The sequence below is a fragment of the Cavia porcellus genome, unplaced genomic scaffold (genome assembly GCF_034190915.1).
Source record: "Cavia porcellus strain 051 isolate PalLab524CR breed Dunkin Hartley unplaced genomic scaffold, mCavPor4.1 scaffold_6, whole genome shotgun sequence".
Taxonomy (NCBI): domain Eukaryota; kingdom Metazoa; phylum Chordata; class Mammalia; order Rodentia; family Caviidae; genus Cavia; species Cavia porcellus.
Window position 1 is genome coordinate 65,159,710 of NW_026947489.1, and position 26,156 is coordinate 65,185,865.

Genomic DNA, 26,156 nt, shown 5'->3' on the forward strand with positions numbered 1-26,156 from the left:
TGGCGCATCAGCAATGCCCACCGTAAGAGCCACCTGGGTCAGAGGTTCTATGTATGTCCCATGCCCCATGTTCCGGCAGAGAGGCCAGGCCCCGGCGGTGCTGGGCTGCTCTCCACCTCCTCAGAATAAAGGCTATTCTTTATGTGTTCTTTATAAATTGATATATTCTTTATATGTTCTCTTTCATCGTACCAGAAACTCTTTCACTACCCATTCTCTTTCTTTTATATAATATAATGACCTTTCAATTCACTACCATCCCAGCTGGGGACCCAGAACAGCTTTTTAAGGACATACAGTAACAGGTACTCCTGCCATTACACTATTTCAGATGACATAAAGATGCTTTTTCAACAACTGTATTTGGAAAGAAAACTAAGTTTCAGCAGTGTAACTAAAGTTTTAATTTTATTTTTACCTGCTACATTATTCTTCAATTAACTACTTAAAGCAGCATATGAAAATTAAACATTTAAACAAATAGTTTTAAACTTAGTAATATAGATCAGAGCCACCCCCCCACCCCCCACCCCCACACACAACACCCGCACTGTGAGCCAGCCCATGGCAACCCACCCCCATAGGCACCCTGCGGATTTGGAGGAACTGTACTGTTTGACTTTGCCAGCCTACAGCCAGTATTCTGAGCAACTATATAGCGGATTAAAATATGAACTATATATAGTAACTATTGCAGATTTCCTAATGTCTCATCACTGTTTTGTTTCATTTTATTCCCTTTTAAATAAACTTAGCAGTGTTAATTTATTCTGAAACAAACCTCTTCATAGGGCTTATTCAAGTTCTTTGATGAAATGATAAACTTTCTGGCATCCTACTTAACTTTCATAGATAAGAGATGGTTTCCAAAATAAAACAATGGACAGGCTACCGAGCATTAAGCAATCGTATTTTTTTTTCTTTTGAGAAAGGTATCTCAATGTAGTTCGGGATGACTTTGCAGGCCTCAAACTCAAAATACTCTTCCTGTCTCAACCTCTTGAATACTGGGGCGGCAGGTATATGCTACAACGCACAATTCCCTATTTTACATCTTAATAACTTATTTATTCACACTGTGATGCTGTGGGTCAAACTTAGGGCTACCAGCATGCCAGGCAAGCACAAAGTACACTCCCGGCTAGCATTAAGCAGTTTTCAAAGAAAAACTGCTTATTTAATTGTTCATAAATTATATCAACAATTTGTTCTTAATGAACTGAGGTTAGCCAGTTTAAAAGATTTGATCAAATGTATGCAACCACATTATTTGGTTGAGTGATCATGAGATTAACAACTTTAGAATCTTTCTATATACAAATATGTGCTATCATACATCCTGTCAACATGGAGAAATATTCCAGTTGTTTGTTTCACATTCAACAATTACTGCTTCAAGAAAAAGTCAAGAATGCTGTAAGACCTAAGCAAGGGACCACTACAAGGACACAATGTGAATAGCTCAAAAGATAAGCATTTTAAAAGATTTTTAGTTATGTACACGTAAGTATTCATTTGTAACTGTATCTTTCTATACAGAAGGACCAGAATCCATTTTCTATGTCAAAAAAGAATATACAACAAGGTAGGTACCTAGCTTTTTCTAAAAACTAAGTATAATGCTAAATATTTTGATACTTTATTTACTATAATGACTTACACTGTCTGTGAAATTTAAATATCTCCTGAAAAGGAGTATTAGATATATGCAAAAAGATCTTTTATGCTTAATTAAAAACAAGAATTTAAAATAACATTAAATTTAATTCCTAAGCTCAACAAAATATGTATATTTTGTTTTTCACTATTTTTCATTTCATAGAACAGCATTTTCCCTACACTCATGTATTTTATTAGAATCATAGCTGTTTCTTAACCTGGACGATGTTTTCAGAAAGTTTTGGTTTAAAAAAAAAAAATACCGTAAATATTTAAAAAGTGATGAATACCATCACTTTAAAGCAATGTGAAATATGGCTTTTATGATTTCCAAATTATAAACATTAATATTTTCCGCTACAAAGACTTTTATTATTTTCATTCATGATACTTAACAGATTGAAACAAAATTAGGAAAAGCGGAACAAAGTACTAGAAAGTGACATTTTCCAAGAATGTGAGTGTGTAAGTGAAACACAAAATAGCAAAGACATTTAAAATCTACCCCAAATTATAAGAAGCATGGAAACACTTATTTTTAAATGAGAAAAAGCTGCACAACCTTCAACATGTGTTGCTAAATCTAATCCTTTAAATATAAGAGGAAAAATTTTGATAGTATTACATTATTTGTATTCTTATTCAGCTCCTAAAGAACCAAAACCAGTTGGTCTCTCTTTTTTTATTAACTAGTTAAATGGAAAAAGAAAATGGAAACTTGACCATACTAAAGGCTAAATTTACTATTACTCCAGTTAATAACATTTTATTCTGCATTTTCCTACTGAACAATTTTTCAAAAAAAGGAAACAGAGATAGGTCTTTTCACAAAAGGGAAGCGGACAAAGATGGAGAAAAGAGGAAGAAAAGTAAAAAGAATTAAGATGTATTGTATCCATGTGCCAACTTCCCACTACAAATGTAATCATTATACACTACGAACAGGTACTTATAAAAATGTCTTAAATGTTTAAAAACTGTTTGCTACAGATGTCACTAAGCCAGGTGCAAAATTAAGTTTCCTAATTTCATCAAAAATTTATTTTCTTCTTTCTACCCCTTCTTATACATCATATCTCTCCTACAATCTGAACAAGTTTCCAGAGTTCTTATATTTCTTTGTGTGGCCTTCCGTAACAGATAATACAAACCTTAATGTTTTAAGTTTCATTTCTAAAATTTAAAACTGCAAAATACTAGCTTACACTTTTCAATTAACTGCTCCCTAGCAGTTAGTCAAGTAATTTTCCTTATCACTGAGCCAGCCTCTCCATTTCACATCAATTGATATAAAGCCATTTTTTTAATGTGTGTGATGACATGTCAGAACTCATATTGTTAAATGAAAATTAATGTCTTGGGGCTGGGAATTTAGCTCAGTGGCATAAGCGCCTGCATGACAAGTGCGAGATCATGAGTTCAATCCCTGTTACTAAAAAGAAAAGCAAATTACTGTTTCCCACTTTCATTAGTTACGCTGTTTCTTCTGTTTTCCCCTAGTCATTATGTGTGTGTGGTGACAGGGGTGGTACCAGGGAGGCCCTGGGTTGGGCCTCCATATTGAGCTACTCCCAGGCCCATTTCTAATTTTTTACATTTTGAGACAAGGTCTTGCCAAATTGCTGAACTATGAACTTGTCATCCTCCTACCTGGAATTACAGAAATACACCACCTAATTCATTATCTCTTATTGACCATAAAATCAGTAGTTAGGGTCCTTCTATTCCAAATCTTAGTGATTTGTATCTTGTTTTTCTTTATCAGTCTTATTAAAATGACAATTTCAAATGTTTTCAAAGAACTCATTTTGTTCTTTAGCTGAAACAATTTGAAGAAATGTCTAAAAATTTGATTAAATTTATAATGAAGTAGGAGGTAAGGTAACCTGGTGAATATGAAAGGACAAACATAGCTACAAATGTGTAGAATAGCTAATTTACTATCTTTTGTTAAATCTATTTATAAATATACATAATGTCAATATAAACTTTACTGTCCAAATATAAACTTTCCACCAGATATAAGGATAGCATATATCTGGGCACTGGGGTGCACTCCTGTAATCCCAGCACTCAGGAGGCTGAGGCAGGAGGATTATTGTGAGTTTGAGATCAGCCTGGGCTACAAAGTCAGCCCAAGGTCAACCTGAACTGCATAGCGAGACCTCGTCTCAAAAAGACCAAAAAAAAAAGCATACAATCATTGGCAATATAACAAAACTTCCAAGTCTCCAAAAATTATCAGGGTTCATTTCCTGATAACACAAATTACCAGTGTGTCAGTCTTTCAAGAATCATCTCCCCAACTTAATATACATGACCAGCCTTCACCAAATAAAAAATGGTCAAGAAGAATTAGAACATTTTTAAATCTTTCGATTAATTTTTTTAGTTTTGTTGTTGTCGTTGTTGTTGTTGTTGTTTGAGACAGGGTCTCACTTTCTAGTGTAAACTGGCCTTAAACTCACAGCCTCTCGAGTACTGGTATTAATGATATGTGCCAGCATGCTTGGCTCAATTTATTTTAAAAAGAATAGTGAGGTGTGAGTAAAACACACTCTAATTACTAATTATACATACCATGACGTACCATGAAGAACAGTAATATAAAACTGTGATTTGATTATTATAACTAAGACCCTACTACACAGAAAACATTTTTTCTGTTCAATCCAAATCTATTTATAGGACATGACAATTCCATCTAAAAGCATTATATAAGCAATTATAGTATACATGTGAATGTTTATGACACTGATAACCAATATTAAAGAAAAATTCCCAGTATTTCCAAAGCAAAGACAATAAAGTTCAAACAACGCAATAAGTTTGTTCCAGCAAATAGCTTCCATTCGTTAATCCTACCACAATGGTTTCCATGTTTCTATTTCTTATACAGGGATACTAAAAATTCTTACTGTTGGATTTCCAAGAAAATAGTGGAGTGGTGAGGAGAAAAAGCCTCTTCAAGATTTGGTGTGCAGATACTGGAATACAGCAACATGAGAAAGAGGAGAGAATTGGGTCCCTGGGACCGAGGAAGGATCTGAAGCAAGAATTGAGGCTCACAGGCACAGCAAAGAGAGAGATTTCAACAAAGAACTAGGAGGTGGCAGGTGGTGCCTTCTCCCTGAGCCCAGACTGCGTGCAAAGGTCAGCTCAAACCTACAGACACATGGTGACTACTTGTGACCCCAGAAGCCTCCACGTAGAAAGGTATCAGTGGACTGCAAAAGTGGACACATCAGACTGCAGTGGACTGGTAAGTTATTCGGATGACTGGCCAGTAGCCACCTTAGAGAGGGGCCAACTGAGCTCAGAACTCAGAAAAGCTGCAGACTGGCTTCAACCAGTGACAAGGTCAAGCAGCTGAGTTCAAGTTGGCAGGAGATCAAGGAGCCAAATTCAAGTCAGCAGGAGGAACACAGACTGCTGCAGGATGAACAAATCTGGATCCAGCCTCACAGCCAAAAATCAGACTGAACTTCAGTGGAACCAAAGATGAAGGTTTGCTGGGATTAACCACTACCCTGTGATAAAACTACAGCTGGCTTGCTGGGATTAATCAACCTGGATCAGGACTCTGTCTACCCACCTTGTCTGCTAGTGACAGCAGAGATGCGCCTTGATACGGACATTTTTTTCCCTTCTTTTTTCTCTCTCTCTTCTTGTGTGTGTTTTCTTGTTTGTTCTTTTTTTGATGGGGAGACTTTTGAGACAGAGCTCACTATGCAGTTCAAGTTGGCTCTGAGCTCACTTTGTTAGTCCAGGCTGGTCTTGAACTTGCAACAATCCTCAGCCTTCTTCTGAGACATGTACCGACATGCCTGGCTAAACCATCCTGTTTTTATCACAGTAGCTTTATAGTATAATTTCAACACGGGGATTATGATCCCCCCACCTTGCCACTGTTGCCCAGAATTGTCTTTGTTCTTTTTTTTTTACATAAATGTGAATGAACATGGTTTCTAGTTTTTTTGTTGTTCTGATTTTATTATTTCTTCCTTCTGCCCTCCTGTTTTCTTCCCAGTTTCCCAAAGTTTGCATGATCTCCTTTGTCCTCCAGCCCTGCCTCTTATCTCTTCCTCTTCTGTTTCTCTATTCTTCCCCTTCACTCCTTTTAAACTTTCTCCCCTGGGGCTAAAATCATATATTGAGAGCTTACTTACCACATACAATTTTCTGGTTTGTTTTGAATTTTGTTATGTAACGACAAATCTAGTTCACATAGTTAAAGGTGGCAAATTAATAGTTATTTCAATTTTTCATTTTCTAGGCTATGTTTGATGGTATTGTTGTTGCTGACTGTACCACTTCAGCCAAAGAGATGTAATTATTCTAACCAGTTGTTCTTCCTGGTATACCAAGACTGAGATTGCCTAAGAGTCATAAAAAATACTACAGGCCAATGGCAAAGAATCGGAGGCCTAGCTAAGTATGCAGCAACTTCTCATCCCAGTAAATTGAAGAGGGGGATCTTGTAACAGACTCAAAACATTCTTAATGTTGAAATGGCCTAAGCAATGCTTATGCAGTGATATTAAAATACTCTTAATGGTAAAATGGACTAATAAGCAAACTTAAGTGTAATGCACCTGTACATTTCTCAAATTTATAAATCCTTTCAATAAAAGTACTCCCAAAGGGCAGAAACTAAGTCTTAGTAACTATTACATGCTGAACACAGTAGTAATTATTAAAAGAAATAACAATATAAAAGGAATTAAATGAATGGAATAATGTTAAGTACTTCTTAAAAGAATTAACTAACATTATTCTGGTAGTTACATGCCACGACACATTTGTCCAAACCTATAGATATAAACCAACCAGTCTGAGTTCTACTGTGAACAAACTGCAAACTCTGAGGCAATAAAGATACATCAATATAAGTTCATTAGTTTTAACCAGTTTACCACGCTAACAGAGAATATTCATTCTTGTAGAATATTGATAAAACATGCTTGGAGACAGGAGCTACCTAAGAAATCTCTGTAACTTCCACTTAATTTTGTCCTAATACTGATTTTTAAAAATTTTAACTCTATTTAAAAGTCCATGTAAAAAAGGAATTGATGAACAGATTGATTGAAAATACTGAGGAAAATTCCTTTTCCAAAACAAATATCCTACAAAGTCTGACATTCATTTTTCCTTTTTTGATTCTTGCTTCTCCAACAAGACCTGCTATTTATACTTTTACCAAGAGGATCACAAATATTGTGCACTTGATAAAAAACTAGACACTGATATAATAGCTTTTATATATATATGTATTATCTTATTTAACACATTAACCCCATAATGTAGGTTACATTTTATACAGAAGAGGATCTGAATTTGATTCATTTTTCAACGTAAGACAAGAAAGACTACACTCTTTAATATTTAGCAATAAAATACTGGGGAAAATATTTCTACCAATTGGAAATATTTTACTTGCTAAATATATAATATTTAAATTTCTGATATTCATTTGCAGTTACTTATGGATCGATAAGAGATCTTGCTTAGAAGATTAAAGTTTCAACCTTGACCTAGCATCTAGTTTCCAAATAACCAAAGAGAAAGCTAACTCATTTGACTTTAGCATTCTAATAGTAGATATTCTAAGATTCATAATTAAAATGTAAATGGCATAGAATATTGTTTGGAACTTTAAAATCTGGGGTATTAAAAGCTTACTTTATGAACTTCTATGGAAAAGAAAAGGAATTTATATTGATAATAGCAGGAAGTTTCTGATAACAAAAAAAGGAAAACCACTGGCAGACAGGTACAAAACAGAGGCAAAGTAGACTAGCTCAAAATTAACATTAAATGATTAAGAAATGTCATAGCTGCTGCTGATGTAACTCAGCGGTAGAGCCCTATTCTACCACGTGCAGGTCCTGTTTTCAATTCCCATCACTGCAATAAGAATAAAGACATTGGAAAGTTCCCTTTAAAATCACGTGCAGAGCGAGGAATGTAGCTCAGTGGTGAAGTGCTTACCAAGTATGGGAGATCCTCAACACCACACACGCAAAAACAATTAACTAAAACATTGTATTGTTAATTTTGAACCATATTATAAAGAAACATATAATTAAATATGTGAAGGAATACATCAATTGAATATGGTATAAAACATAAAGCCAACACATCAAAGTAAAATCTTGATTAGATTTATTTCCCTAATAGTTTATCACTTATGATGATAAAACAGAATTGTATATATAACCATAGTTAATTAGAAAACACCAGAGTTGAAATGAGAATACTGAAATCTTGCTCAATTTACAAAAGACATTAATTACACCAACTTCTGCCAAGCAAGGACAAAGAAGCCAAATATATTCCACTGTGGAATGCCATGGCTGCTTTTATTATTCTAGTGTCATCTTAAAATTTATAATCTACAGCATGCCTGCTTAAATAACCCTACTGTCTCTTAAAATTCAGAATTTATCAACATGCTTGATGTTTGAGTAGATGTAAAAAAGAATCAAACATGAGACATGAAATGAAATGAAGCTAAAATTAATTAAATGAAGCTGAAATTAATAAATCATTCTTTAAATCTACTTTTCAAAGTCAATAAATAACTAGCTATAACACCAAAATAATTTTTAGAAAAGAATACATACAAAAATAGTTTACTTATCTATTAATTTCTCCGTTAAATGCTTAAAACCTAAATTCTGGTTATCTCCTACATGGTGATTATAATTATTAAAGATGTATATTTCAAAATGGCTAAGAGAAGTTTTAAATATATTTGTTGTTCTTCCAACATAATAAATGGTAAATATTTTAGATGAGGGACATCTTAGTTAGCCTAAGTAGATAATTCTACCATGTATCACTTTGTATCTTCAAAAACATGTATTATTATTTGTCAATTAAAAATGAAATAAAACAAAAATACTTTATATAATAATCAAAAAGATATTTATTATTTATAAATAATAGGTATTTATTATTTTAGTGAACAAGGAAACACCCCATAAATAACAAAGATATTTCTTATTTTAGTGAACAAGGAAAACTCCATTATAAATTAATACTTCTAATTTTACTTTTTTTAAAAAAATCATTATTTTTTTATTTTGTTATTTCTTTTAAAAAAAAATCATTATTCTTATACCATGAAGAACATTTACTTAAAAATTACAGGGACCATTTACAAGCAGTATACCTACGTAATTTTACATTGTATAATTTAGGACACAGCTATATCAATGTAATTCTCCTTTGGTATAATGTCATTATAAGGACAAAAAGTGGAATAGATTTTAAATATTTCTCAGAATACATATCTTATAGTGAAATATAAATTAAACTATCAAAATGCTTGAAGATATAAATAAGATATAAAAATTAGTAGTTTTAAGTTTTAACAGTATTATTACAATAAAGGGTTACTTTTCATAGCTAATATCTATCCTCCTGAAGAGTACTTGAGGCAGGAGGCAGAATTGAGGCAAAAATCATTCAAATGACACAGCAAAATGATGTCAAATACATGTTACTTGTAGACCAAAGGATCACAATTTTGGAACAGTACATTAAATGTGAAAATATATCAGTGCCTTACCACTGAATAAAACATGAAAAATTTATTTGTAACATAAGTTTGAAACTTGGTAATTGAAGGAAACAAACCTACTCACAAAATTATATTACTCACAGTGTATACTGATGCAATACAAACGTGTAAGTACACAAAATACAAAGGTTATATTGCAGCAATTAATGACCACAACGTAATCACAGCAAGATGTGAATTTCTCAAACAACCTTGAAAGAAATTTTGTACTTCATTATGAAGAATAAAAATTCTCTTTATGGTCTAAGATAAAAAAGACTCAGTCCTACCTTTAATAATGAATGATTGCCAAAATAAATATCTACCCACAAGAAATCATGATCTTACTTGCATTACAACACAACAATGCTATTAGTATTTTTCAAGAATTATCTAAAAAGTACTCCAAGCAGAGCAGTAAAGGACTAGAACTGGAGATGCGATTTAGCATGGGCACAAGCAGTGCAAGGGCAGACGACTGAAAGCTGAGTTCTCTTAGAACACAGCCTGAATGACTAATGCACGCAGCCTGAATGAGTACAGAATCACTGCTTTTAACAACAGGATGAAAAACAGGTGGGTTACACAGAATGACTTTTTATTTCAAAAATGTGTACAAGAGGCCAGAAATTTTATGACAGATAAATAGCATGATGTACAGTCTCAGAGGAATTAAAAGCAGGTATCTTAGACTGTAGCCCCAGTCCAAGAGCTAACGGTAAAACTGGAAATCTGCATTTCTACTTCCAGGATAAGCAATTTAACAGTTATTAATACAGATACTATACAAGTCATTAAATTCATTTTAAAATTTCTCCGCTTTAAGATCTGAATTTGCCTTTAAAAATGAGTAGAATGGTTATTCTTAATTATAAAGAATAAGTTGTTCACATTTTGAACCTAAATTTTAAATCAGAGGAGAAACTTAAAAAAAAAAAACCCTACTTCAGGCAGGCCTCAGTTCACTGGATCTATGTCACATTGATTTATAACAGTTATTTCTTAGGAGGAAAAAAGAACACACAGATGCAAACAATTACTCTATTTTTGTAGGCAACAAGTGAGGTGGGTGGTAACTGAGAAATTTTTTTAAAATCCTGTCACAATATTCTGCTTTTTCTTAAGAAACCCTCCTCACACAACAAACGTTTGCCACATCAGAGAATTTCCAGGGCCTGAAGCAGCACTTTGATTCCAGACCGCTGCAGGCATTAGCAGGAGGTAATTAGGGTAAAAAGTTCAGCCACGGTTCCATGTCTAGAGTCCTGCCAGAAATAAATTTCCTCTCTGTTCACTGGTTTCTACTGTACCCTCTCCACGAGTCGTATTGAAAACACATTTATCTTTGTAGAGTTTGTTCCTCTTCTAATTAACTTTATGGCATTTACAGCATTTAATAATTTAAAATCGTCCGAATCGCCGCAGTTTTATCTTTAATAGAGAAGGGGTGGATTAGCATTCTTCCCAAGCGCTGCTTCGGCTGAGAAGTGACGGAGATGCATGGGCGCAGCTGTTTCATCCTGCTCTCCGGCCATCATAAACGTACACTTAATTTCCTTGTTTGAGAGGGGAAATAAAGTTGACAAACAAATGTATTCAGAAGGTGTTTTTCCACATTTTTCAAGAGAAAAAATGAGTTAGAAAATAAAGTTTTTATTAGGAAATAATTGCTTGACATAAATTGTTAGTTTTCATTTTGCCACATAAACTGTTAAATCTAAGAAATTGGTGAAAATGTAACTATACCAGAAGTTTGAATGTTTATCAGTTTTTTTTAAAAAACTACAAAAGGCACCTAAAATATTAACCTTTGTCCTGCATCCCTCACCCCACGACAGCGTTCACCCCATCTATACAGGGAGGCCCCATATGCCAGTTAGCTCACTGTTTTAACCTTCTCCATAACAGTTTGCAAAACATAATGTTAATAAAATTATTAACAGATAACAATTATTTCTACAGTAATTGTTTTCTAATAGGAATAAAAAACAAGTACAATGAAATAAAAATAACAGTCAAATGGCTTTTCTTAAAAAAAAAGTTTAAGGAAAAGTAAATCTTGCTTCTAGTTATGACAGCCATTATTTGGAGCTCATAAAGTTTATTCTGAAATAATAACTTGTCTATAAACATAAAACACTATTATAAATGGTTCACAATTTTTTATTTTTCAGCAAAGTAAAAATAAAAGTTTTGCACTTCTTTTCAAATTCTCTTCTAGTATTTGGCAGGCAGTAGCCTAAAGTACAACCAAGAGCTTCATATTAGAACTAAACAAGTAAATATGGCCTCAAACCACCCTGCCAGAGTACCCCAGGAACCTCTAGCAGTACACAAACTTCTTCTGCCACCTCACTTTCATGCCATCTCCCTACAAGGTGAGTAAGGAGGACTTCCTACTGGGCCTTCTCCCCTCCTGGTCCGACCGACATCAAGGATTTGTGCTGCCTTCTAGGGAATTTTCAAGTGGAGTATGTATTGAAATCATGTTTCATACTATTACAACTGGATTTATGTTTCTCAAACAGCAAAAAAATACTATTTTACAGGGTATAATAACTGAAATACTAAGAAATAAATAAAAATTTATATATGCAAATAACTTCAAAACACACAAAAAATACACCTATGATTTCAAAGTCCAATTTTTTAGTCAACTGTATAGATATCAACATAGAAAAAGATACACATTTAAATTACACTTTTCTAATTAAAATGCCATATACTGATGATAAACAAATATTCACAGAATAATAGAAAGTACTTGGAATTAGCTGACCCACATTGTCTATGAACAAAACTAAAATGAACATCAAACAACCTGACAGAAATGTTCACATCCACATGTCCATACCTGAAAAACACTCGTGCTCTGTGCAGCATTTCCTAATAACCTTGGCTACTTTTTTTTTTAATTTTTTTTTTTTGTCTTTTCAGTTTTTATCCGTACCAGGGATCAAACTCACAACTGCACACTTGCAAGGCAGGCACTTATGCTGCTGAGCTAAATCCCCAGCTCTTGGCTACTATTTTTACATAAAACTTATCATCATACTATGCTTTCCTTATTCACTGTTACCCTCTACATGTTAGAACACCAACTCCACCAGTACGCAGATTTCTTTCTTCACTGGTCAGTTCTTCGGCCTTGCCCCTGCTGACCCTGTGGACGCAGTAGTTCTCTGCTGGGAAGGGCTAATCTGCTCATGGCAGGATGCTCAGCAGCTCCTCACTCCATGTTGTAACCACCAAAATTGTCCCCAGACGCTGCCAAATGTCCGCTGGGAACATCTATCTTTTCTTTCCTTCAACCACGCATGGTAGCACAGGCTTACAATCCTAGAAATTTGGAAGCTTGAGCCAAGAGAACAAGTTCAAAGCAAGCCTAGACAACCTAGAGAGACTGTATCAAAATAAAATTAAAAAGATGCAGGTGTAGCGCAGTGGCCAAGTGCCTGCCTAACATGTGGGGGGCCATGAGGTTAAGCTCCAGGATGGGATGGAGGAGTAAGCCTTTGATTACTACTATAAGATAAACTGACACAAAGTAAGTATCTATAAGCATGTCTTCTTAGAGCCAGGCTGGGTGGCATACACCTGAGTGCCAGCATTCTGGGGGGCTGACGCAGAAGGGTCTCAAACTCAAGACCACCTGAGAACTCAGTAGCTTAGGGAGATCTTGTCTCAAAATTAAAAAAAATAAAAAGGTTTAAGGATGTAACTCAGAGCCAAGGCCCTGGGTTCAATCCCCAGTAGCACATATATGAATGAATGAAGTCCCTTCTTAGAATGAAGGTGGGGAAAACATTTTAGCCAGCAGTTCTTTGCAATTCCTAAGTGGCAGGCTAAGTGATCTATGGCAAACATTTTAAAATCATACACATGCTTAGCTTAGTAGCAGACAAGGATTCTTTACATTTTACTGTAACTGTGCTGTATCTACTGAGTAAATTACCCCCATATAGTCTTTGATAATAACATTTTTAAAGTTTAATGCTAATTACATTTCTCAAATACCAATACTCTGACACAAGAAAGCCATCCAGGAACAGAATAGTGAGGGTTACTAAGCTCTTGTTCTACTTGGAATTGAACTCAGGACCTTGTGCTTGCCTAGCAGGCGCTGTACCACTGAGCTACACTCCCGGCACCTTAAGCTCTTATTCTAGATAAATACCATGTAGCTTTATGAACAAAAGCTCTCTCGCGGTCTGGCAGCACAGCCCTGCAGTACAGTTCTTCACAAAGTCAAGAGGAGGAGATCAGTGAGATGTCAACAAGGACAACCACAACCACCAAAAGATCTTTTTTAAAATGGCTAACATATAAGTTACTCGGAAACTGTCATGGTTCTCCATAATGAATTACTTAATTGTTCACTTCAGTTTTGTCTTTACGATAATCAAAACACAGCAGTGATCTCTTTCCGGCTTATTCTCAGCGCACATCCCCTGTTCCATGAGAAGCAGAGTGAGCACGCCTGTGTGGAATTCCACAAAGTCACAATCTATGCAGATGTTCTTTCCCTTTTGGTTTTCCTTTAATTTGCAAATCGTGTAATCTAAGCCTGAAGTTGAGTGAACCAATATTTAAACCAGTATAGCAGTATCAGCCAAAAACCCAATCTGTTTTCTATTTATATGTCAAGACTGCATCCTCTTTGGTGGCTGAAAAAAACTGTTGTTTTGAAATGATTACACAGTGAAATTGCAAACCTTTTTGAGTACTTTTATGAACTGGTTTTAGAAGAAGGAAAGCACTACTTTTATTATAAGTCTTTCCTTTAAACTGTACAGCAAAAGAAAAAACAACTCTGAACTACTGACTTTTATATTTGTAACTATTACTTGTCACTTTAAACTATATGTTAGCAAGATATCTCCAAAAAAACTTTATTACAAAATGAAGATTTCTGCACTGTTCAGAGACTCGGTACACAGAACCGTGCTTCTGCTGAGGGAGGGTCACAGAGGATGCATTATGACCAGGCCTGAAAAAACCCCAGCAGGGTGATGGAAGCGCTCATTTTCCTGACTGGGGTGATGGTTTCATGGCTATACACAGATGTCAACAGCCATCAAATGGTACACGGTGGATGCGCAGTTAATCAGGTTTCAGTTTAGACTTCAATAAAGATATGTGTGTGTTGCATGGGAATGTATAACCTTATATAAGAGCTTTTTTAGGGAAGATAAGCAAATTACAACTTTCTCATGAAAGTAAACAAACCTAGATATAGCACTCGGTTAGGGCATGAGGAATGACAAACCTGTAGCACAAGCCCCAGGTGGACACAGCCACATGTCTCAAGTACTCTTAGATTCACACACTCCCAAATAAATATCTACATAAATATACACGAAAAGAATTCTGTTGGTGTTCCTTGGCTATGCATCATATCTTTCTGATTCCAATAAAATAATATGAGATGCACCTAATATGTACCAGACTCTAGTAGAAACTTGGAAACATTTCCTCATTTCATACTCATAAAAAAGAATCACAGTAATTGCGTGTTAGGCCCACTTTTCTAATAACAAAGCTGAGCCTAAGAACTGTCAAATAATTTAATTTATATACTTAGTAATTTGCAGTTAGGTCTGCGTAACTTCAACTCCATTGTTCTTTCATTATTCTGTATTTCCACCCGTGGATTCAAGAACAACAATAAATATTTCAGAGTATCAAACTGAGGTTAAACCTATATATGAACATAACTATAGAACATGAAATCAAATCCTGATTTCTTGAACATACTGTTCTAGGTGGAGTTTCTGTGAGATTAACACTACAAAAGCTGCTACAGAAAGGCCAATATCATCCATGATTTCAATCACTGCACCAAGATTTCATTTTGAGCCAGGGTCTCACTGTGTAGTTCAGGCCAGCTTTGAACTTGTGGTGCTCCTCCTGTCTCAGTTACCCTGCGTGCTAGGATTATAGGCTTGCACCACAAGATCTGTTTCATAGGCATTTTTCCTCAAATATATAATAATGAATGTGCTCCTGGTAATCTTTATGATATTTAGGAGCTCTTAAAAATTTTCCAGACTCATCTCTTAGAAGAGACAAGAACCAAGAATCAGAGGCAACTCTCAGAATATATACTTCTCCATAACACTGCAAAACAAAACACATATTACAGTAAAATGGCTAACAAAATGCTTCCATTTTAAGAAATTTGTGACTGATTTGTTCTTAACAAATGTACTTTTTTTTCTGAAACAGGGTTTTGCTAGGCAGTTCAACCTGGCCTTGAACTTGAAGCAATCCTCCCACCTCAGCCTCCCAAGTGCTAGGATTACAGGCGCGCACCACCAGACCAAGCTCTTAACAAATTCAGACCACAAGTACTGTGCGTACCTTACCAAGGATGATGGTCTGAATGTGTCTCAAAAACTTTTTATGTTGAACTTAATCACACTAATATGACAGGTGTGGTCTTCACAGGGTAATCAAATCATCTAAGCAGGGCTCTTCCAAATGGGATCACAAACTTACCATGAAAGTCAAAGAAAACATTCTAGGCCCCTCCTGTCCTTCTGTCACACGAGGACAAAGTTCAAGATGGAATCTGGAAGCAGATACGACACCAGACCCTCACCCTATGCTATCACCTTTATCTTGGAATTCCCAACCTATAGAACTGTAAGAAATATACTACCCAGTTTGCAGTATTTTGTTATAGGAGCAGGAACAACTAAAACATAAACATTTTCTGGAAAAAAAGAAAAAACCTTTCAGAGCTAAACATGAGACGCTGAGATCTAGTGACAGCAAACCACAGCCTATCCTAAGCTTTAAACTCTTTCCAATTAGGATCAGTCTAAAAACACAAGTTAGGTATGGTGGCATGTGCCATCGTCTCAGCTCCTCAGAAGGCTGCAATGGAGGATGACTTAAAGTCTTGTAGTCCAAGACTTGAGTCTAATATCCACATGGATAACACAGCAAGGTCCTTTCTCAAAAAACAGAGCACAGTGGAGAATAGGTATGTATCATGAGGTAGCACCAATATTCACTGAATATTAAATGAAATGGTGTCACAATTTATTAATAAGAGAAAAGCAAACAAGGTACAACGAAGTACAAACTACACACAAATTTCTACAGATGTGCTTCTGAATGTGAATACAGCCACTTAAGTACCTTCCAGAAACAAAACATACCAAAAACAGAAGTAAATTAAATCACCCCTAAATACTAATATAGCACAATTACAAAAGATCAAAGAAGAACTTTACCACTTATTGAGCTGGACAGGGGTAGGATAATAAATATTCAAAATGGATCAGCCCCACTTGTGAACTAAGGGAGACTACTTAGTAAATGGAGAGTGGGATGGCCCCACTAAGAGCAGAGCAGAGAATGCATTACCTAGGATCTACTCTCTGAAGAAAAAGGTCTCACCCAGCCCAGAAGAATGCTGAAAGCAGGCCCAACATCTATAAAACCTGAGATACTACCGAATCAGAAGAAAGGGGACAAGAACTTGTGCAGGAGCAGACATATAAACCAAAAGGAAGCACACCAACCAGAAATGGGATGTGTCCTTTGGTAGCTTAGTAACAGAGAAAGAAGAAAGCAACTACAGGCAAGGACCTTACAGAAAGTCCAAGAGCAACTGAAGCCAGTGCCCTACATTATCTTTTTTTGAATATTCTAAAATTCAATATACATTAAGAAAAAGACACATTCCCACTAGAAAACTAGATAAAACACCCACATCCCTTCAACCGTGTCTTTTACCACTATAAAACCAATTCATAATGCTGTTTCAAAAAAGTCACACAGAATTTACCATGAATTGGCCGGGCATGGTGGCTCCTGCCTGTAATCCCAGCACTCTGGAGGCTGAGGCAGGAGGATCATTGCAAGTTCGAGACCAGCCTGGGCTACAAAGTGAGCTCAAGGCCAGCCTGAACTGCACAGTGAGACCCGGTCTCAAAAAGACCAAAAAAAAAAAAAAAAAAAAAAAAAAAAGAATTTACCATGAATAAAGGAATAACAATATTCACACACAGAAAAAAACTGGATTCATTCAAAATGAGAATTTACCCCTAAAATTACACAAAATTAAAAAACTATAACACAATTCTACCTAATTTTGTTTGCTTTTAGTGACTAGAATTTATTCCTGAGAACTCACTAAGATTTTAAGTGAAAAATTATTTCCATTACCTTTCATGAGTATTGTAATGAGTTGTAGCCCAAATCATCTTTTCTCAGAGAGAAAAAATGATATTAGCTGAATATTTTTAAAGAGTTTGTACAATAAACATTAATTTAAAAGTAAATATGCATTATACTTAATTTATAAATAAATGAAGTTTATCATACTAGTCAAAGTAGGAAAGCTTCTGATTGTTGGTAGGTGACAGAAGAGTGCAAGGGTGTCGCTGTCACTGCTGGGAGGTGCTAAGTCAGGTGACCTACTTTCACGTAGACACTCAAAATCAGAATCAGCATGCCGGAGACAGTTTCATCTTCCTGGACCCTAGTATTAACACACAGCACACATATGCCATGAAGGGAAAAGTTCTGCATCAAAAGAGCACTAGTTAGCAGATGGCTCTCTTACCGCAGGACAGCAGTAATGCATCGTTTGTTCATTCTCCAGTTAGTATACTACATACATTTACATTTCTCAACCACCATGATCACTTTTTAAGACACAATTTTCGAGCGGGGAGAGTGGCACATGCCTGTAATCCCAGTCTGGGCTACAGTGAGTTCAAGGCCAGCCTGAACTGCATAGTGAAACTTTGTCTCAAAAAGACAAAAAACAAACAGACTCACAATTTTCTAGAACATACAGTTAAGTAGAGACAGTCATCTCTGCAAATTCACTTCTCTTTCTCTGTCAGTTTTCAATCTACTATGTAAGTTTACCTTTAGCTTAATAATTAAGATTTATTTATTTTTCCTTTACTAATACTATTTTCCTGACCATTTTTCCATTCTTTTCTGGGTCTCATTATTCCCTTGATTTCCAACCACCTCAAGTTTAAAACGAAATTAAAGATAAATTCAGGAGTACTCCAAAACATGTGGAAGCAGTGACTGAAAACAACAGGTTAGAAAGTGACAGTGCTTCCACTTCAATCTACTAGCTAGGCAACCGGAAGCAAAGGAGACATTTCTATCTTTCTATCTTTATATAAACGTGCTACATAAATTTATAAGAGTATCTTATAATATTCAAGCAAAAAGTCCTGCCCAGAGTCTGGACCCCACAGCAATGTTCCCGCACAAGTCCAGCCAAAGGCCTAAAGCCCACGGCAATGTCCTCCATGAGTCCAGCTGGAGGTCTAGAACCCTTGACAATGTCCCATGCAAGTCTGCATCAAGGATCTGCCATGGGAAGGCCCACAGGTCAGTGGTGGAAGCCAGAAAATCTGCACCAGCAGGCTGAGGGATCGGCACAGGAGCCAGGAAGCGCCGCTCAAGGTAAGGACCAGAGCTTCCCCACAGCCACCCTCAGGGTCAGTGAGGACCAAGCTACAATGATGACAACCACCACCACCACACTGACCACAACCTCAACCACAATGACTAAGACCAGGACAACCACTACCAGAACAGAGTTCACATCACAGACATGAGCCGTGGCAAGCTTTTCCAGGAGAATCTACAGCACCATCTTCCCCTCCGATTCTCCTTTTATGCTGCTGGCAACAATCCTCAGGTGGGCCTCCCACACCCAGCTCCACGATGACTCAATTCAGCTGGGGTTACAAGTGGACTCTTAGTTAATCCACCATAATTGGCTACAGTATTTTTGCTTGAAACAACCCACAGAAACAGCAATTCTTAATTTATATATTTAATTGTATTTTATGCAAAAAAATATTATGCCAAAAAGGGGTATAAGAAGTAGTAAAGCTTTTCACAAGCTAACACCTAAGGTTACTAAATACGTAATTATAGATAGTCTACTATTGCAGGAACACTATTATGAATCAGAATTTCACACTCAGAATGGCCTAATAATAGGAATATATGAAGAGTTAACTAAAATAAAGATTTTAAAAATGTAAAAAGTGCAAATTAAAACTATAATGAGGCCTGGGGTGTAGTTCAGTTGTAAAGTTCTTGTCTAGCGTGCATGAGTCCCTGGATTTGATCCCAAGCAATGCAACAACAACAAAAGCCCTTAACAAAACACCGCTACACATTTATTACAGCAGCAATAAAAGTGCCTCTGAGAAAGTAGGGGAAATGGAAATTGCACATACTAGGGGTCAGAAATGTACAAAATCAACAGTCACAGAAAATATCACTGGTTATCTGAGGGGAAAGAGCTGAGAGAGGCCAGAGCGGGGAAAAAAAAACAAAAAGGGACATGAGGAAACGTTCGGGGGACAGGAATATATAACTACCTTGTTTGGGTGAGGGTTTTATTCGTACATGTCAAACATATTAATCACATATTTAAATATTTACGATCACTATATGTCAATTATGTATCAAAGCAGTTAAAAGTGTGTACACGATACTTCACAGTCTTTGTTGTTACAAGGATTCTGAATTGGGAATGATTTCAGTACATGAAGAAAGTTGCATTCGTAGGTAAAATTCACAGAGTTTAGTCTTTGGTGCTACAACTTGCAGCAACTAAATACCAAGTCCACTCGTTCCATAACGTGGAGAAGCCAAAAGGAACCACGCTCTCTGTGGCTCAGTTTGACATTTTCAGGCCTAAGTGTGTGTCGCCCTGGTCTTTGTCCATTTTGCACCTTTCTCTACACTGCTCGCCTTTTCTTTCATCCCCATTCCATCAAAGTACCTGAGATGTACTCAAAAAGGGTCAGGTCATTTCATGTGTGACCCGGAAAGGTGTTCCTGCCACGTCGTCTGTCTCTGCCTGCCCACCTCCCTGCCTACTGCGCTCGCGCTCTCTCTCGCTCTCTCTCTCTCTCTCTCTCTCTCTCTCTCTCTCTCTCTCTCTCTCTCTCTCTCTCTCTCTCGCTCTCTCTCTCTCTCTCTCTCTCCTTTCACCTCCCCAACCCTTCCCCACACACACCTCTCGATCCCTCTTCTCTGGCTGCTATGACATGACAGCTTTTCTCCAGCAGGCCCCTCTGCCACGATGTTTCTGCCTTAGAACAAGACAACTATGGACTGAACCTCAGACCAGGGTCCAAAATAAACTTAAAATTGCTGCCATTCAATATTTTGTCCCAGCAACAGAAAAGCTGACAAATGCAGTACTTCTGTTTAACACTTTATTTATTAGTATTTTTACTAGCACTAATATTTCTTCTTAAATGCTTTCATTTCAGCCAGGCATGGTGGCACAAACCTACCATCTCAGTACTTGAGAGGCTGAGGCTGCAGGATTGCTGCCAGCCTGAGGCCACCCTGGACTACACAGTGAGTTCAAGGTCTGCCTGAATGACAGAGCAAACCCCATCTCAATCAATCAATCAATCAAGCTTTAATTTTAGATTGTTATTGTTCTGATTACAAGATTACAAAAATAATTCACCAAGCCTATGTCTCAGTTTTGTCATACAATTTAGCAAAATAAAATTACGCTCCCATTCCAAATATATGCTGCATTCTCTACATCCTACCCCTGCTTGAAAGAATCACTCATATCATATAGCCTGTGTCCACTGTCTCTCTGAACCTTTAAAATCCAGTCCTGGCTTCTGGCTGTGTTTGCCTCATGGAAGATGTGGAGACAGGAAAATATGCTGGAACAACACTGGATAATGAAGCCTGAGGTGAATCTCTCTATCAGAGGGAGGAGTCGCTGTCTTAACCTTAATAAGGCTTCTCCACAGTTCAACTAATGCTCTCTCTTACTTAGAATTTCAACTCCCACACATTTCATTTTATTTAAACTCTCCTCACATTACCAAAATTGAGTGCATTATCTGATTCTAGTCATGATGATGGCTGCCCAGAGTTTTAGGGATACACATATCACAAAACAGTAGGGAATTTTCTTTAAAAAATTAAAGCAACATAGATAGGCCTTTTGAGCCTAGCACTTAGGCGTGTGCAATTCAAAAACTGTCTTTTTTAGAGCCAGATATGGCAGTGGGGCAGCACTCAAAAGGCTAGGGCAGGAGGATCACCACCAAGTTCAAGGCCAGACCTAAATCATATATAGTGGGATTGTGTCTCCAAAAAAAAGCCAACTTTTTAAATAATTAAATGCACAGGCATATTTCCTATGGTTACAATTTTACATAATAGTGTATGTATCAGTTTACAGTAATAGACCACTCTTGCCTCCTACTGAGATTTGTCCAGAGTATGTTTTTAAATTGTATTTAGTGTAAGTCAAGTATGTAATGTGCTGGCTCCCTGCCTTACTCCAACATAAAAACTAAAACTTTGCCTTAAGTGATCATGTGAACTTGGGTCATGATAAACACTGGATACTTTTTTTCTTGTTTATTAAAGGCAGTGTTACCATTTTAACATTTATAAAGAATATCCCTAAGACATGAGAAAACATTATTAAAAAATAACAGTACTATCATCTCATTTAGTTACATCCATAATCAGAAGAACAGAGAACATACCTAAAATGCACTAATACATTGGTAGTTCTAAGATAATAAAGATTGTGTCTTCTCCAAAACGCTTAATATTGGAAGTGCTTCCGATTCAGCATTTTCCAGATTTTAGAATATTTCCATAGGCTTTACAATGAACATCCCCATCCCATCCCTAAGCCAAAAACCTGAAACTGAAAATTCTACAAGTCTGATTCTCTTTTTTCCCCAGAACTCAGAATTGAATGCAGTGTCTTCACACTGAGCTACACACCCAAATCTTTTGTTTTGTTTTTTCACACAGGGTCTCCTTAAGTTGCTATGTTCTCCAGGGTGAGCTCAAACTTGCAATTTTCCTGTTTCAACCTCTCAGAATGCCAGGACTACAGGCATCCACCACCAGGCCCAGGTCAAAGTCTGAAAATTTTGAACAACTTACCAGTGCTCAAAAACTTTTAAGTTAGAGATGCTCAATTTGTACTAAATCAAGCAACCCACAAACCATCTGCATTACTGAATTCCCTAACATTATGACTCCATTAAAACCTATATGCATAAATGCTATACAAAGGATGTACAAGCCTTCAAACAGTAAAAAGAGCTACAAAGCCATGCCGGAGAGGTAGAACAAAAGCCAGAATGCCACAGTATGCCTGAAAAATACCAAAGGAAAGGACAAGTAAAAGACTTGGTGCTAGAATTTCATGCACCATGAACCAAAGGAAAAGCCCTTGTCTATCAGCAGCAAAAACTGGTAAAATGTCATTTACCTTATTTTGGTGCCTGTAAAGTAATACTGATCTACCTGTGATTCCCTTGAGTCTCACAAACACAACAGGATACAAATCAATCAAAATCGAAAATGCCAGGTGCAAAGGCACACATCTGTAATCCCAAACTGTTTTAAGAGGATGACACAGGAGAATTCTAAATTTGAGGCCAGCACTGCATCTTTTCAGGACTCTGTCTCAAAATTAAATTTTAAAAAGGGCTGGGAGTATAGTTCAGTGCTACGGTGCTTGACAAGCATGCACAAACCTGGGTTCAATCCCAAACAATGAAGAGAAAGAAAGGAAAAAAGGGAAGGAAGGAGGGAGGGCAGGAAAGTGAGAAGAAAGGAAAAGAGAGAAAAGCAGAGTAAGGGAAGTGTGGGGGTCAAGGGAGGGGCGGAAAGGGACGGGACTATGTACAAGGGCTCCAGGACTTTTCAGGACAAAAAGACACTTAGGTGTTATCCCAAAAGCTCCTTCTACTTCTGCATAATATCACCACCACTTTACACAAAGTCAAACAGTGCTGCAGTGCCACTTCCAAAGCATGACACCACTTAACCAACCATAGCTCTAGTAACAAACCGGAGCTTTAGGGCCGTGACAGTGAAGCTTCAGAGCGCTCAGTGGTAACAATCTTCCCACTGGAGCACGCATGTCATCGTTTCACCACCTCTGCCTAAGGGTATCTCACTCTAATACGTATTACGGATATTTATTTACTTATGCTGAGGCTTGATCCGAGGACCTACGAATGTCAGGCAAGCACTCCATCCTGAGGTAGTTTTCCCAACACAAGAGGACATTTTTGGCACTTGTAACAGAATGAAAAAATTATTAACATGATGAATTAATTGTATTCTATTTAATGAACAGTCCTTAAGTTTGGAATTAAGTCCTCATTGTTACTGAATTATTACAGTGAGTTTGCTTTTCTCAAGGTAAATGTATAGTGATAACAGTCTTTATGTTTTCTTAATGAGTCCTTGCTTAGCAAATTTTTTTTCATTCTTCTGATTCTTAAAATCCAAACACTACAGTACCAACAGAAATGTCATTTTAATGACTTCCGTAAATACTACGTTTTACTATTTATTCATTTGTTCTATTCATTTCATTCATTTATTTGTTCATTCATTTTGAGACAGATTCTTTCCTAGGTTGTCCTGGAACTTGATCGCCTCCTGCCTCTGCCTCCAGAGTAGCTGGATCGGAGGAATGCATTGCCACGCCCAGCTTCATTCCCACTGCTATTATGCAAAGCCTAGCAACTGCTCAAGCCTCAGTATTTTTCAGATGCGCGCCTTTGCTAAGTTCCAGAGCAATCATGAACACTGATTATTCTTAGGTGTACTCTAGTTTCTGGTGAAATATTACTTTATAACTGACTGCAAGCCCTTTTTATGACTCTTTATTTACTGCAATACTTTGCATTCATTAAGATCCAGCCTATACTGCCTCTTCTGCTATTACTCCATGCACACTTAGCTCTCTCTTCCCTGAATTCCTACTGCACATCATTATTTCACAATTGGTTTTGCATATGCTGTGCTTTTCCTTTTCAGTTACATCTTACACCCTTGGAGAAAGCAATTGTATTATCATGGTTTTACATCCTTATCTCATACCTGGCACAGTACTTGGTACACAGGCAATTCTCAAAGGCCTGCTTCCACCCAAAAACTTGAAAATATTTGCCTCGTAACACCTGAATAACCTTAGAGGTGTGACAGTTCATTGTGTGTCAACTTGAATAAGTAAGGTCTAGGGCACTAGTGTAGTACAGTTCTGGTGTGTGTGGATGACTGACTTACTAAAAACAGAAGACCCACCCTAGCTGTGGGTGGCACCAACTAATAGGCTTATGGTCTAGCTGGAATCAAAGGGGAAGAAGAAGGAAGTCCCGTTTTCTGTGCCTCTGGAGGAGCTCCAGGCTTCAGCATCACCTGTGGACATCTATCTCCAGGCTTCTAGCGCTGACTCTTCAATCTTCCAACACAGACGCTTCTGCTTCCTGACAGACTCGCTCAAGGCTCTGCAGTGAGTTCCGGGCCTTCAATCTCTGACTGGATTCTGTGGCACTCCAGCACGCAGACGGTCCTTTTGGCATTCTTATACCCCTGACTCTGCAGGCAGTCATTGTAAATCTACCTTTTTTTTAAAAATTTGTTCCTCCAGTGAACTTGAACAGATACAGTCGTTGTAAGTCTACCTTTTTTAAAAACTGTTCCTCCAGTGAACCTTAACAAACACAAAAGGCTACAATCAAAACTCTGTGATGCTAGGTGTGGTGACACATGCCTATAATACTAGAATTCAAGAGATTGAGGCAGAAGGATCACTACGAGTTCAAGGCCAGCCTGAACTACATAGCAAGACCTTGTCTCAAAAAAAATAAACAAAAAAGCCCTCCATGATCTAAACATGTTATATCATTGAACATTCTTCCCTTACCGACACACAATGACACACGCCTGCAATCCCAACTGCTAGGAAGGCTGAGGGCAAGAGCATCACAAGTGTGTGACCAGCCTGAGCAATTTAACAAAACTATTCCCCCCCAAAAATTTTTAAGGGCAGGGGATGTAGCACAGTACTACCAGAATTCAGTGATCAGTATGGGGAGGCGGGCGGAAGTTTGCCTCATCCAAAGCTCAGCAATCTACAGCATACATCATGAGCTGCAAGACTCTTGGTTGCCAACCTAACATTCATTCTGATAATCCTCCATACCAACTTTCCTTGCAACTAAATCTAGATGACATAATAACTGAAAAAGTGGTAGCCATTTGTGCTCATTAGGAAAAGCATTTGTACTAAAAGGATGTCCGAACTGGAGAACGTGGGTAACTGGTGAATCACTAGCCCTGAAATGCCTGTCCACATGCTCCTCATTCTGTGACTTATGGGAGATACTGTAATGTTACCAGCAGCTAACACAACTCTTAACACAAATAAGGGGGTTGGGAGGCTCACTAAAATCTGATAACTAATTCATCATAAGATACCAGGAAGAATGGTATTGTTATCTAATACATGAAAAAAATAAAGACAACAAAGCACTTCATGACAAATACTGTTCGTCCTCTAGTCCAAAGACCCTTCATTGTTACAGATGTAGCTCACATGTAATTCAGAGCATGACTGCTTATGTTTGAATCTAAAGCTCACCGTCATGTGGATTTAACACCTCCATTTTTCTAAACTGTAAAGAAGGAATGAAGCCAGGTGTGGCAGCACATGCCTGTAATCCCAGCACTCAGGAGGCTGAGACAGGAGTATCACCATGAGTTCAAGACCAGACTGGACAATACAGTGCATTTAAGGCCAGCCTGAACTACGTATGACAGTAAGAATCTGTCTCAAAAGAAAGAAAAAAAAAAAAAAACACAAATTCAAAAACATTTTTCTCAAGTGCAGTAAAGACAAAGAGAGTCTTTAAATAAATGCTGTCACAAAGTATATAAAAGCAATAGTGTGCAGGATGAAAACTCAAAGTACATTTTACTGTCTTTTTTTTTTTTTTCTCTCTTATGGAAGTTTGTCTTATGGTTACAAAGATTTCAGAACATCAAAGTTTCTCCTGTAGAATAATACTACAAACTTAGGACAGGCAATTCTTTCAATTTTTAAAATTTCCTT

At 37.0% G+C, this 26,156-nt stretch overlaps 1 protein-coding gene and 1 long non-coding RNA gene across 12 annotated transcripts in view; both read right to left on the bottom strand.

The window, feature by feature from the left end:
* The window catches only part of Bcas3 (BCAS3 microtubule associated cell migration factor), a 526,404-nt gene that overhangs the window by 419,734 nt on the left and 80,514 nt on the right, over positions 1-26,156 (bottom strand). The gene's annotated exons all lie outside the window — the stretch shown is intronic.
* LOC134476472 (uncharacterized) lies at positions 7,811-24,660 on the bottom strand. Its single transcript, XR_010048157.1, has 3 exons — positions 18,807-24,660; positions 17,570-17,726; positions 7,811-10,785 (listed from the first exon to the last, which is right to left on the bottom strand). It is a non-coding gene; the product is annotated as an uncharacterized LOC134476472 (long non-coding RNA).